The following is a 12,269-nucleotide window of genomic DNA, read 5'->3' as shown; positions in this document are numbered from 1 at the left end:
AAGGGGGACATAGAGGGCGTGGACAGTTTTTTCTGAAGGATTTGACCTGGACATTGAAAAACCTCATTTCCACTCAATCCCATTGGAATTTAGTCACATGGCCACACCCAGATGCAAAGGATGATGGGAAATATAGTGTCTAGCTGGGAAGCCATGTGCTCAGTTAAAATTTAGGGGTTTCTATCAGTGAAAGGGAGAAATGAAAAATGGACATTGAAAGATGATTGGTCTCTGCGACAGTGACGTTTGTGTCATGGATGATTCCTGGATCACGGCCACTGGCTGACTAGGTGGTTGGGGATGCTTGGGGGTAGGGGTTTATCACTTTGGGGGCTGTATTGGTTTCTAGAGGGTTAATTAGCTAGGGCTGGTTAAGCTTGAGGAAAGAAGGCCATTGAGTATGTCTACATTGAGGGCGATTGTATTTGGTGAGGTTGATAGAATTAGTTGATTAGATAAGAATTTTGATAAGATATATAATTCCTGGTTTAACATCAAAATACAAAGACAGTGTTCAGCTGTATTTTTGGTCATTTTGAGAAGTAACAGTTTTGGTTTGCCAAATATTGAAACTTTAAAGTAAAAATTGGTTATACTTAGTTGTTCAAAAAAATAAAAGTACTCAATTCTCTCTCCTGCCTTTCCTTGTGTGTTATACATCAGTGTTGACACTCATTCCATTTGAGGTACTTTTGGTCTCTTAAAAAGCTAGCCACAAATAGCCTCAATGGCACTTCTGGGCAGACACCAAAGAAGTAAATTTGACTCTAAGTAAAATCTAGTAGCTTGCCAATATTTTGACCAGTTAGGAGTTATAGGAATTCAGCCATAAAACTTGAAAATAAGTTAAAGTCTCTTTTTAGCCATTTTTTATTTTTAGTAGAGACCAAGATCCCATTCACTGCAATTGTTTTCCTAGGCGCGAATGATTGTGTTCCGTTCAGGAACAATCAGTGGTTGACTGTCACCAGCAGTGGGGTGGGGTGGGGTGCCTGACACTTTTTTTTTAGACAAAGGAAAAAACAACTGAGCAGAAATTTGTTCTTTCAACAGTTTTTTTGTGGAAATATGGAGACTAGGCGTTTCTTTTTTTAATCCTTTATTGCAATAATTGTGTATATGGTTACACAAAGCTAGTGGGAACGCTGTTTTAAGTCAATATAAGTTATGTGACCTAGATGTTGCCGTTAGCGACATCAACTAATAAGACATCTTCAGTTATTAAACTTTTTTATCTTCATGAGTTCTGAGTTCAGATGTTTTCTTTTTAAATGTAAATATTTGCTTTTGCTAAAGCTAATTTGAAATTCTTGAGTTTGACATGAGTATGCACAAAAAAGATCAGTTTTGTCAGAAGTAGCAGGGAAATTCGCTGTTGGAATTTAAAAACAGCTAATGTGTTCTAAGTCATTACATTTCATTGTACAAATTTCTACAATATAAAATAAAATTTAAAATTCTTTTTAAACAGAACTTTGATTCCAGGCATCCCAAAAGAAAAGCTTCTCTCATTTAAGAAGTGCTCTAAACCAGCAATTCTCAAACGTTTTGTCCTGAAGATTAGCAAAAATTAAAAGGCTGCTAATATCTGACATTGATAAGGATAGAGGGAAATAAACACTCTTCTATTCTGTTGGTGCTAATGTAAACTGGGTCTATTCTTTAAAGATTTTATTTTCCTTTTTCTCCCCAAAGCCCCCTGGTACATAGTTGCACATTTTTTAGTTGTGGGTCCTTCCAGTTGTGGCATGTGGGACGCCACCTCAGCGTGGCTTGATGAGCAGTGCCATGTCCATGCCCAGGATCCAAACTGGCAAAACCCTGGGCCGCTGCAGTGGAGCACACGAACTTAACCGCTCGGCCATGGGACCGGCCCCTATTTTTTAACATAATGATACAATATTAGGTAGACCTGCAGGACAAGAAGAGTGAATAAAGAAAAGAAAATTCAACCATCTTCCAAGAAAGAAAACTAAGAGGTCAAAAGTCCTGTTTCACAAGTTGGGCTCCCATGGCTTACCGTCAGGTCACCAGATTTAGCAAATAAAAATACAGAATGCCTAATTCAACTTGAATTTCAGATAAACGGTGAATACTTTTTGAGTATAAGTATGTCTACATACCTTGGGACATATGTATACTTTAAAAAGTATCGTTTATCTGAAATTGAAATTTTTACTGGGCATCCTATGTTTTATCTAGCAATCCTAATTTAATATAAAACAATCAGAATAACAGGAGAGGAAAGTTTTACCTCGGATTGTTGCCAAAAATCCTGCCCTGAGTCTCCTCTTTTCTGTCGTCCCTCTCCCCAGGGAATGGTTATTGCCAATTTTTGTCGCAGGAACTGCTCAGTTAATTCCTTTCTTTTACCCTCGTCCTTGGGTCTGTCTTACAATATCCTCCCATACCCTCAGTCATTTTCTCTTTCTTTCTTTTTCACTCAGAAGCCTTTTCAATTTCAACTTGCAGTTAAGAGCTCCAGGTACATTCAAGGGTCCATCTTCTCACCTATCTGGAAACTAGGAGCTACTAAATTTCCCCGGGGAAGGGCAATAGAGGCCAAATCAGGACACAGAGCAAGAATAAGTAAAAGGCTGGATCTTGGAGGGCGCTCAGTTGCAAGGGAACAGTTGGTTCACTGCTCTCGGTGCTTTAGAGGTAAGGAAAGAGCCTGGAACAGACAGGTGAGGAAAAGATGCTTTCAAGTACCTGAAGTTTCCCTGGAGCCTGATTAACTCAAATCCCATTAATCTTGGTTTAGACCCACCCCCTCCACCGCCACCCTGATGCTTAGAGGCTTAAAATAGCCAGTTACATGTATGAGAACACATTATCAAATCCAACATAGAAAATCACTTAGAAATTTGGACACTGGCTTGATGTTTCATGATACTGAGGAATCACTGTTAAATGTTTTTTGGTATGATAATGGTATTATTGTTACTTTTTAAATAAGAGTCCTGATCTTTTAGATGCATCCTGGAATATTTGCAGATTAAATGATAATTCTGGAATTAGCTTCCAAAGGTAGGAGGGGGAGGGGGTAGAAGAAAAGATGAGACAAACAGGTTTGTTGAAGCTGGATAATGGGTACCTGGGAGCATGTTATGCTATTCTCTGTGCTTTTGTGTATGTTTGAAATGTGCCATAATAAGAATTTTAAAAATAAAAGTGATCATATCCGTACAATGAAATATTATTCATCCTTAAAAAGGAAGAAAATTCTGACACGTGCTACAACATGGATGACACCTGAAGACGTTACGCTAAGTGAAATAAGCCAGTCACAAAAAGACTAATACTATATGATTCCACTTAGATGAGGTACCTAGAGTAGTCAGATTTATAGAGACAGAAAGTAGAATGGTGATGGCCAGGGGCTGGGGGAGAGGGGACTGAGGAGTTAGTGTTTAGCTGGTGCAGAGTTTAGTTTGGGAAGATGAAAGTAGTTCAAGAGATGGATGGTGGGGATGTAGAACAACAATGTGAATGCAATGCTGCTAAACTGTATGCATAAAGATGGTGAATAGCATGTTGTGTATACTTTACCACATAGAAACGATATCAGTTTAGTTTTATAAATAAAAAATGCTACTTTCCTAATGAAGAGCACAAATAAAAATGGAAAATAGCAATAAAATCTGAATACAGGGGATTAAAAACTAACTTTTTTTTTGCTGGGAAAGACTCACCCTGAGCTGTTGCCAGTTTTCCTCCCTTTTTTTCCTCCCCAAAGCCCCAGTACATAGTTGTATATTCTAGTTATAAGTCCTTCTAGTTCTTCTATGTGAGCCGCCACCACTGCATAGCTACTGACAGACAAGTGGTGTGGTTCCGCACCTGGAAACTGAGCCCGGGCTACCTAAGTGGAGAGGGCTGAATGTTAACCACTAGGCCATCAGGGCTGTCTCAAAAAAAACCTAGTGGCTGCCCCCATGGCAGAGTGGTTAAGTTTGCACACTCTGCTTCGGCAGCCCAGGGTTTCGCCAGTTCAGATCCTGTGCACAGACATGGCTCCACTCATTGGGCCATGCTGAGGTGACATCCCACATAGCACAACCAGAAGGACCTACAACTACTATATACAACTATGTACTGGGGGTCTTTGGGGAGAAGAAGAGGAAGAAGAAGAAAATAAAAATTGGCAACAGATGATAGATCAGGTGCCAATCTTTAAAAAAAAAAAAACAACCTAACTTCTAGAGGGAGTGATGTCAGCATCAAGGTGGAGTGAGCTCTTCCCTTAATCTCTCCCTACTAAGATACAATGGGAAGGACATTCATAAATCAACAGAGGACATTCACAACACACAATAGGCATCTGAGATCCCACACAGCCACACGTCTGAAGGTGGGAGTGATGGACTCCCCTGGAGGCAGTAGAAGGAGGTAAGGAGATCTCCTCTCCCTCCCAAGCAGCAGCAATTTAGGGTGCAGGACCTCACATGGTGCCAGGCCCATGACACTGAAAAAAGAAGGAGAAAAAGGCAGCCCTCCATGAGAATGCTTTTTCTCTCAGAGTTGCCTCCCAGCCTAGGGGAATGCTGCACACTGAGGCAGCTAAGCAATCACGGCAGCGTCCACACCAAGCCGAGCATCCCAGGAGGGCAGACAGTGAATGCAGAGCAGAGGCACATGGGATCACACATGCAAAAGAAAGCACCCCTCCCACCTAGCACACCAGCTCAGCTGGTTGGCCAGAACTAGGGACCCCTGCCAGAGCACCTGTGCATACATGTGTAAAGCAGCAGCGGCCAGCAGGCAAAGGCAGACAGGCCCTGTTAGCACAACTTCCAATAGACAGGCACATCTGCCAGGGGTCACAGAGGGCTCAAAAAACACAGCACCTGTCCCCCCTCACTGGTGGCATGTGGAATCTGTGACCAGATTTTGCTGTTACTATGTGACAACAAAAGTCTACGCCATCAAATAGCATGAAGAGATATATTAACACTCCAGACAAGCAGGAAAATGACAAGTATCCAGGAATCAATCTGAAGTCACAGAAATGTACAATCTAAATGACAGAGAATTCAAAATAGTTATCATAAAGAAACTCAACAAACTGCAAGAAAACTCAGAAAGACAGTCGAGTGATCTCAGGAATGAAATTAATGAACAGAGGAAATTCTTCACAAAAGACATTGAAACTATAAAAAAATCAGAAGTATTGGAGATGAAAAACACAATGAATGAGATAAAGAAAAATCTGAAGTCCTTTAAAAATAGAGCTGATATTATGGAGGACAGAATCAGTAATTTAGAGGACATAAATATAGAAATCCTGCAGGTGGAGGAAGAGAGAGAACTAAGACTAAAAAGAAACGAAGAAATTCTCTGAGAAATATCCAACTCAATTAGGAATTGCAATATAAGGATTATAAGTATTCCAGAGGGAGAAGGAGCAAAGAGTTTGCTCAAAGAAATAATAGCTGAGAACTTCCCAAACCTGGGGAAGGAGCTGGAATTACATGTAAACAAAGCTAATAGAACTAATTACATCAATTAAAAAGACCTTCTCCAAGGCATATGTTAACAAAACTGGCAAAAGTCAATGACAAAGAAAAAATATTAAGGGCAGCAAGGCAGAAGAAAATAACCTACAAAGGAACCGTTATCAGCCTTTCAGCAGATTTCTCAGCAGAAACCTTACAGGCTAGGAGAGAGTGGAATGATATATTCAAAATTATGAAAGACAAAAACTTTCAGCCAAGAATACTCTATCCAGTGACACTATCCCTCAGATACAATGGAGAAATAAAAGCTTTCTCAGATAAGCAAAAGCTGAGTGAGTTCATTGCTGCAAGACCCCCACTACAAGAAATGATCAAGAAGGCCCTCATACTTGAAAAAAAAGAAAGGGTGTACAAAGCCTTGACAAGGAGATAAATAGACAAAATCAGAAAATTGCAGCTCACTAGCAGAACAGATTAGCAAACACTTAATTATAATATTAAAGATAAAGGGAAGGAAAGCATAAAAAATAACTAACCATTTCATTTTAATCACAAACTCAATGCAAAATGGAATAAGTTGTGACAACAATAACTTAGATGAGGAAGGGGAAAGGGATGGAAACTGCTTCAACAAAGGAAACAAGAGATTCTCAGAAAATGGACTATCTCATCTATGAGATTTTTTTACAAACCTCATGGTAACCACTAAGCAAAAAATTAAAACAGAGATACAAATGATATATAAAGAGAAAACTGAGAAAACCATCATAAAGAAACACCAAACTGAACTGGCAGTCAGAAATAGATGGGATGAAAAACAAGGGAAATACAGAACAACCAGAAAACAACTGATAAAGTGGCAGTATAAAGCCCTCATATATCAATAATCACTCTAAATGTATTGAATTCTAATGTAACGTAGAATCACATTACATGATAATGTAATGTATATGCATTGTAATATAAATGTAAATGGATTTACATATAATCCATTTTGTAAATGGATTGAATGGATTGTAATTCAATGTCATGTAATGGATTGAATTGTAATGTAAATGGATTGAATTCTCCAATCGAAAGACACAGAGTGGCTGGATGGATTAAAAAACAAGACCCAGAGCGAGCCTGGTGGCATAGTGGTTAAGTTCACATGTTCTGCTTCAGTGGCCTGGGGTTTGCAGGTTTGGATCCCGGGTGTGGGCCTAGCACCACTCATCAAGCCACACTGTGGTGACATCCCACATAAAACAGAGGAAGATTGGCATAGATGTTAGCTCAGTGACAATCTTCCTCAAGCAAAAAGAGGAAGGTTGGCAGCAAACGGTAGCTCAGGGCCAATCTTCCTCACAAAAACAAAAACAAAATCAAGACCCAACAATATACTGCCTCCAGGAAACACATCTCAGCTCTAAAGACAAACACAAGCTCAAAGTGAAGGGATGGAAGACTATACTCCAAGCTTATGGCAAACAAAAGAAAGTAGGTGTTGCCCTATTTATATCAGACAAAGTAGACTTCAAGTTAAAACAGGTAATGAAAGACAAAGAGGGGCAGTATATAATGATAAAGAGACACTCCACCAAGAGGACATAACCCTTATAAATATATATATGCACCTAATACAGGAGCACCAAAGTACATAAAGCAGCTATTAACAGACCTAAAAGGAGAAAATAACAGCAACACAATAATAGTAAAGGACCTCAACTCCCCACTTACATCAATGGATAGATCATCCAGACAGAAAGTCAACAAGGAAATAGTGGAATTAAACAAAAAACTAGACCAGATGGACTTAATAGATATATATAGAACACTCCATCCAAAATCAGCAGAATACACATTCTTCTCAAGTGCACATGGAACATTCTCAAGGATAGACCATATGTTGGAAAACAATAAATTTAAGAAGAGTGAAATCCTATCAAGCAACTTTTCTGACCGTAATGCTATGAAAGTAGAAATCAACTACAAGAAAAAAGCTGGGAAAGTGACAAATATGTGGAGACTAAACAATATGCTACTGAACAACCAATGGATTAATGAAGAAATTAAAGAAGAAATGAAAAAATATCTGGAGACAAATGAAACTGAAAATACACCATACCAACTCATATGGGATGCAGCAAAAGTGGTCCTAAGAGGGAAATTCATAGTAATATAAGCCCACTTTAACAAACAAGAAAAAATCTCAAATAAGTAATCTTAAACTACACATAACAGAACTAGAAAAAGAAGAAATGAAGCCCAAAGTCAGCAGGAGGGAAAAAATAAAAATTAGACCAGAAATAATGAAATAGAAACCAAAAAACAGTAGAAACAATGAAACTAAGAGCTAGTTCTTTGAGAAGATAAACAAAATTGACAAACCCTTAGCCAGACTCACTAAGAAAAAAAGAGAGCAGGCTCAAATAAATAAAATTAGAAATGAAAGAGGAGAAATTACCGTGGAAACCACAGAAATACAAAGGATTATAATAGAATACTATGAAAAACTCTTTGACAACAAATTGGACAGTCAGGAAGAAATGGATAAATTCTTATACTCATACAACCTCCCAAAACTGAATCAAGAAGAAATAGAGAATCTGAATAGACCAATAACAAGTAAAGAGATTGAAACAGTAATCAAAAACCTCCCAAAAAATAAAAGTCCAGGACCAGATGGCTTCTCTGGAGAATTCTACCAAACATTCAAAGATTTAATACCTATCCTTCTCAAACTATTCCAAAAAATTTAAGAAGACAGAACACTTCCTAACTCATTCTATGAGGCCAAAAACACCCTGATACCAAAGCCAGACAAGGACAACACAAAGAAGGAAAATTACAGGCCAATATCTGTGATGAATATAGATGTAAAAATCCTCAACAAAATATTGGCAAACCAAATAAATTGAAAGGATCATACACCATGATCAAGTGGGATTTGTACTAGGGACACCAAGATGGTTCAACATCTGCAAATCAATCAATGTGACACACCACATTAACAAAATGAGGAATAAAAATCACATGATCATCTCAATAGATGCAGAGACAGCATTTGACAAGATCTAAGATCCATTTGTGATAAAAACTTTCAATAAAATTAGTATAGAAGGAAATTACCTCAACATAATGAAGGCCATAAATGACAAACCCACAGGCAACATCATATTCAACAGAGAAAAACTGAAAGCCATCCCTCCGAGAACAGGAACAAGACAAGGGTGCCCACTCTCACCACTCCTGTTCAACATAGTATGGGAGATTTTTGCCAGAACACTTAGGTAAGAAAAATAAATAAAAGGTATCCAAATCATGAAGGAAGAAGTGAAATTCTGACTGTTTGCAAACAACATGATTCTATATATAGAAAACCCTAAAGAATCCATCAGAAAACTACCAGAAACAATCGACAACTACAGCAAAGTTGCAGGATACAAAATTGACTTACAAAAATCAGTTGCATTTCTGTAGTCTAATAAAGAACTAACAGAAAGAGAACTCAAGAGTATCATCCCATTTACAATTGCAACAAAAAGTATAAAATACCTAGAAATAAATTTAATCAAAGAGGTTAAAGACCTATAAATGAAAACTATAAGACATTATTGAAAGAAATCGATGATGACATAATGAAATGGAAAGACATCCCATGCACGTGGATTGGAAGAATAAACATAGTTAAAATGTCCATTCTACCTAAAGCAATCTACAGACTCAATGCCATCCCAATCAGAATGCCAATGACATTCTTTACAGAAATAAACAAAGAATCCTAAAATTCATATGGGGCAATAAAAGTCCCCAAATAGCTAAAGCAATCCTGAGAAAAAAGAACAAAGCTGGAGGCATCACAATCCTTGACTTCAAAATATACTACAAAGCTATAGTAATCAAAATAGCATGGTACTGACACAAAAACAGGTGCACAGATCAATGGAACAGAATTGAAAGCCCAGAAATAAAACCACACATCTATGAACAGCTAATGTTCCACAAAGGAGCTAAGAACATACAAAGGAGAAAGGAAAGTCTCTTCAATAAATGGTGTTGGGAACACTGGACAGCCACATGCAAAAGAATGAATGTAGACCATTATCTTTTACCATATACAAAAATTAACTCAAAATGGATCAAAGACTTGAAAGCATAAAACTTCTAGAAGAAAATATAGGGTGTAAAATCTTTGACATTGGTCTTAGAGGCATCTTTTCGAACACCATGTCTACTCGGGCAAGGAAAACAAACAAACAAAATAAACAAATGGGACTTCATCAGACTAAAGAGCTTCTGCAAAGCAAAGGAAACCAGGAATGAAATGAAAAGACAACCCAACCACTGGGAGAAAATATTTGCAAATCATATATCTGACAAGGGGTTAATCTTCAAAATATATAAAGAACACACACAACTCAACAAAAAAAATACCAAACAACCCAATCAAATAAATGGACATAGGATATGAACAGACATTTTTCCAAAGAAGATATACAGAGGGCCAATAGGCGCATGAAAAAATGTTCCACATCACTAGAAACCAGGGAAATGCAAACCAAAAGTACAATGAGATATCACCTTACATCCATTAGAATGGCTATATTTACTAAGACAAAAAATAACACGTTAGAGAGGATGTGGAGAAAAAGGAACCCTCATACACTGCTGGTGGGAATGCAAACTAATATAGCCACTATGGAAAACAGTGTGGAGATTCCTCAAAAAATTAAGAATAGAAATACCATATGATCCAGCTATTCTACTTTTGGATATTTATCCAAAGAACACAAAAACACTAACTTGAAAACATATGTGCACTCCTACATTCATCACAGCATTATTCACAATAGCCAAGACTTGGAAGCAACTTAAGCGTCCATTAATGAATGAATGGATAAAGAAGACTGGTATGTATATGCAATGGAATACTACTCGGCCATAAAAAAGATGAAATCTTGCCATTTTCCACGACACGGATGGACCTTGAAAGCATTATGTTAAGCAAAATAAGGCAGATGGAGAAGGACAATTACCATATAATTTAACTCCTATGTGGAAGATAAAAACAACGCAACAACAACAAACACATAGACACAGAGAATAGATTGGTGGTTACCACAGGGGGAGGGGAGAGGAAGAAGGGGTACAGAGGCACACTTGTACGGTGACGGATGGTAATTAGACTTTGGGTGGTAACACAATGTAGTCTACACAGAAATCGAAATATAATGATATATACCTGAAATTTGCTTCAATTAAAAAAATTAGGGTTTCTCAAAAGTAGCTATATATGGAAAAAATGAATACTTTGTCAGTAGAGTTTAACTTACTGCAAAGCACGTGGATCCCCTTTCTGGTTTCTCTGTTTGCGCCACCAAATGCTCCAGCTCCTGTGAGTGCACAAGAGTGGCATCTAGTGGCCCCTCGACTAAACTACAGCTCCTTGAAAGGTCAAGTCAGAGAGACAACTGAGGGTCATGTCCTGTGGTTACCAACTTCCAGATTTCACAGACTATAAATCTTCTCTAAATGGAGACTTATACGGAGTTGTCAAGAGTTTGTTTGTCGAGTTAGTATGTTAAACAACAACAATAACAAATACCACCTGCTATCTAACAACAACAAAAATACATTTTAACATTGCCCCGAATAGAAAGAACATGATCTCAGAATACAGGAAACGTACTTCAAATTGCAAATGTTTAGCTTTCTAAAAATGTGCCACATTTTCTTTTCTTTCAATAGGAAAGCGAGATCTGACAAACTTTATAGACAGGTGCCAATGTGCAGACTGGCTTTTGGGAACGGTGCTCGCTTGATGAATCCTTTCTGCACCATCCTCTGCTAAATACCCCCGCGGCCACCTCCTTCCAGCTCTGAGAGACAGGAGGGTTCTCTTTAACTCAGGGTTAAATTGGCAGCTCCACTCACCGTCCTGGTTTTGGCCTCGGGTTCTCCAGGAAGAAGCCTAAACCCCTTTTTATTTTGATGTGTGAAAGCAGCTCTCAGATCCCCAGCGCCCAGCTCCAGAATTTCTTCCCGAGGCCGAATCGCCCAGGTCCTTCAGCCAGTACTTACACTCTCACCTGGCTGTGCCTTCCAGGGGTCTAGAGGCTACACAGATAAGATCATAGACATTTGTGAAAAGATCCTGTTAAGGGTTAGAAGTATGAGAACTTCTCTCTCCAGGCTAACCAACCCAGAGCCGCAGAGAAGTTTACTTATTTATCGACCTTCTTGGCAGACAGGCAGCACGCACCCAGGCAGCCACAGTCTGCGATATTGCAGATTATGTCATCCGCGCCTCGAGGTAAAATCTCCTCCCCACACCGCCTGATCACTGAATAGTGCTGAGGTCTTTCATCCATCACACTCTGTTGCTGACCTTTCTAAGTTTCTTGCTAGTGGTCTGTGCTTTCGGTGGTAACAAAATGGGTTAGTATGCTGTTTAATTTGTTTCAGCTGTGAGTCATCGAAAACCTCCAATAGTTTCCCTCTCTTTGGGGTGAGCGCCTGGAAGCAGGCGGTCTGGGGCTGGTGTGTTGCCCCGCAGTGTCAGGAACCCGGGCTCCTTCTGTCTTGCTGTTCCACCTGCACGGTTTCCATTCCCAAGGTCACTTCATGGTCCAATGTGACTTCTGTAGCTCGAGCCATTGCATCCACCTCCTGGCCAGATGGAAGGAGGAAAGGCAAAGAGCAGGACTCCCTCCCTATTTAAGGACATTGCCCAGAAGTTGCACACCACTTCCACTGGGCACTCCTGGCTCCAGGGGGGGCTGTGTTGTTGTTGTTGTTTTACTAATAAGGAAGAAAGGGGAAACTGAT

The sequence above is a fragment of the Equus przewalskii genome, chromosome 26 (genome assembly GCF_037783145.1).
Source record: "Equus przewalskii isolate Varuska chromosome 26, EquPr2, whole genome shotgun sequence".
In the NCBI taxonomy this organism is placed as follows: Eukaryota; Metazoa; Chordata; class Mammalia; order Perissodactyla; family Equidae; genus Equus; species Equus przewalskii.
Note: the sequence above shows the minus strand (reverse complement) of the source record.